The sequence below is a fragment of the Pinus tabuliformis genome, chromosome 7 (genome assembly GCF_031772625.1).
Source record: "Pinus tabuliformis cultivar Carrire ecotype Pingquan chromosome 7, CPIR1, whole genome shotgun sequence".
Classification (NCBI taxonomy): Eukaryota; Viridiplantae; Streptophyta; class Pinopsida; order Pinales; family Pinaceae; genus Pinus; species Pinus tabuliformis.
This window is the reverse complement of record NC_142293.1, coordinates 309406938-309410694: the sequence shown is the minus strand read 5'-3', so window position 1 is coordinate 309410694 and position 3757 is coordinate 309406938.

Below are 3757 nucleotides of genomic sequence, written 5' to 3'. Positions count from 1 at the left end.
AAGTGAAAGTGCAAGGAGAATCAGTTTGGTCAAAATGAGCTTTGACCTGTTTCTTTTGAGCTTCGATGACCATCGCAACAATGCGACGAGTCTCGTTGAGTCTCTCGAGATACAATAGTCGCTCCTCTTCAGGGAAGGTATTTAGAAGAGGTTCGATAACTAGCTTAAGCGAAGGGATTTCACATTCGATTGGAATAGTTTCCTCTAAACCATATACCAGTTGGAATGGAGTGAATCCAGTGGTTGTCTTAGCAGAAGTTCAGTAAGCCCAAAGAGCTAAGAATAACATTAAATGCCAATCTTTTTTGTGCTTCCCAACGGTACACTGAAGCATAGTAATCAAAACCTTATTGACTGCTTCAACTTGGCCATTGGCCTGTGGATAATATGGAGTTGAGCTATCATGTTGAAGGCCCAACTGAGTAATTAGATCTACCATCATGTGCTAATGAAAATGTGATCCATGGTCAGTCATGATAGCTTGAGGGACACCAAAACGTGATATAACATGGTTAAAAAGGAATTGTGCGATAGTAATACCATCAACATTGTATGTAGGCATCACCTCGGCCCATTTTGTAAAATAGTTGACGGCGACGATGATATAACCATGCCCCCCGGCCGAGCGAGGGTTACATGTCATGAAATCAATGCCCCATTTGGAAAATGGGCCAACGGTAATTACTGGGTGTAGGGGTGTGGGTGGGGCGCGCTACTTGCGATTGAAAATCTGGCATTCATGGCATTTTTGGACAGCTAGAATGCAATCTTTGAAGATAGAAGGCCAAAAATAACCGACGCGAAGGATCTTCTGAGCAGTGGCATATCCAGACATATGACCACCACAGGCACCAGAGTGGCAATCATTTAAGACCCGCTTAGCCTCTTCAAGGGTGAGACATCTGCGAAGGACAGAGTCCACACTGACTCGATACAATGTATCACCAATGATCCGATAGGGTTGGGACTGATGCTGGATGCAGCGTCTGTCATATCAGGACAACTCAGATCAGAAAGTCTAGGTTTGGAGATAAACAATAATTTCCCCATACCAGGGGTCAAGAGTGCTGATTAGAAATAGAGTTTCATCGGGTGGCTGCTAAGTGAAATCAGTTGGGATGCTTGCAGATGGAAGAGAACATAGTAACTCCGCAAAGACGAGCAATTTCTTTAATTTGGAAGCAGTAAACTCCAAATCAATCTCCTACAGGATGACGATCCATTTGGAGTATTTTTCCCCCAGCAACTGACGAGTCAGTATATATGTCACGGGGTTGCAATTCGAAATCACAGTGCTTTTCCGTAAAAGGATATAGTGTCGAAATCTTTGGACGGCATGAACCACCACCAAAGCATGCTTCTTAACATGAGCATAGTGAGACTTAGTATCAAGAAGATTCCAGCTTAGATAATAAACCACGTGCTCATTGTCGTCATCGTCATCCTGAACTAACACCATAGCAATAGTGGTATCAGTTGCAGCCAAATACAGGAAATAATCGTGGCGGTAATCGGGGGGATGCAGTAAAGGAGCACTAATCAGGGCTTTCTTTAAAGCATCGAAGGATTCTTGGGCAACTTCATCCCAAATAAAAGGGATCCCCTTCTTAAGTAAGTGAGTATAACCTTTGGCAAGTTCGACGTAATTTGGGACAAATCGACAGAGAAAATTAGCTTTTCCTTGCAAACTCTACAATTGCAGCAGTGATGAAGGAGGGGGTAGATTGATTATGGCCTCAAATTTCAAAGGATCAATCCTAATACCTTCACGAGACACAAAAAAACCCAAGAGCCGGCCAGAATTGACGCAAAACACACACTTGTGTGGATTGAGACGGATATTGTAATGCTGACATCGTAAAAAGATAGCTCTTAAGTGATCCGAATGGTCATGACGTTTAGCCGAATGAGAAGGCAAGTCATCGAGGTATGACTGAACAATGTGTTGAATGTCATGGAATGCATAGGACATTGCTTGTTGAAAGGTAGCGCCAACATTCTTCAAATCGAAAGGAAGCTTTCTGTAAGCAAAATTACCCTAGGGACAGACAAAGGGTTTTTTATGTTGATGGGCGGGTGAAATGTTAATCTGGTTATAGCCAGAAAACTCATCCATGAAAGAAAAAATCTCACTCCCTGCACATTCGTTGATGATCTGGTCGATAAAGGGAGTAGGATAATCTACTTTAGGACATGCACGATTAATATCGCGGTAATCAACACAAACACGTATCGTACCCTGCTTTTTGGCAACAGGGACGATATTGGATACCCAATTCGTCAATGGAATAGGATAAATGAAACTTGTTTTCAAAATCTTTTTTACTTCTGCTTTGATAGCAACAATGTTTTGAGGGTGCACAGGGATAAGTCGGGATCTCATGCACCACTATGGTTGGATCAATACTAGGCATTTCGTCGTATGACCGAGCAAAAACGTCTCAGAATTCTTTAAAAATATGAGTATAAATCTTGATCTCATCTGGAGAACAAGAAACCCCAATATGGATGTTCTCGACAATCCCCGGTTTAACGGAAATGTTGAAAGGCATCGTAGCAGTGATGTTTCTCATATTACCCTTTGACAATACTTCATTTACCCGGATAAGCGTCTGAAGTGGAGGTGTAGGATAATGAATAACATACGCTTCAAGATAGGAAGGCATCCCATCGAGGCAAGGGAGAAAGGAAGAACGATGATGTATACCATTCCACAGAACTTCCTCCAGAGACATGACCTCCGTAATACTCTCGTCAGTGGGGAATGTCTCGAGGATGCACAGGGCAAAGCCGTTGCACAACAAACCTAGCACTAGGACAAGTCAGGATCTCATGCACCACTATGGTTGGATCGATACTAGGAATTTCCTTGAATGACCAAGCGAAAACGTTTCGGAATTCTTTAAAAATATGAGTATAAATCTTGATCTCATCTGGAGAAAAAGAAACCCCAATATGGATGTTCTCGACAATCCCCGGTTTAACGGAAATGTCGAGAGGCATCATAGCAATGATGTTTCTCATATTACCCTTTGATAAGACTTCATTTACCCGGATAGGCATCTGAAGTGGAGGTGTAGGATAATGAGAAACATACGCTTCAAGACAGGGAGGCATCCCATCGAGGCAAGGGAGAAAGGAAGAATGATGATGTAGACCATTCCACAGAACTTCCTCCAGAGACATGACCTCCACAATACTCTCATAAGTGGGGAATGTCTCGTTCAAGGGATTCGGAGAATCTCAAGAACCAAGCCAATTGGATGGCACATAAGTGTCCAGGTTCATACTGAAGACAATATGACTTTCTAAAGTGGCCATCGAACCTAAAACTATTTCTTGATATTTTATCTCCAATGGAATTAAAGGCATAGCATCACCAAATGAGTCAATTTGATCTTCGGTAGGGATAAGCCAAGGATTTGCAGAATTCGAGATCATATTGACTGAATGAACATTTGGAGGTCGGAGAGTAAAAGTACCCATTAAGGCAGAGTCTTTGAAGAGACCTGCCCCCATGCTCTCATAAGGAATCTCAGTGTTGCCCATATAAGGAACGTTACCATTGGACGAACCAGAATAAAAGAGAGACAATTGATCAACCGTGAATATTTTTCCTTCATGAGGAAAACGAAGTACGCAAAACAAAGAAGACACCACACAGAACATGGCGTGAGTCCAGATTTGCCCGAGAAGAATGTTGTAGTTGAGATTGGCATCTACAAATTCTACTTCTAATTCAACAATCTTGCCTTCT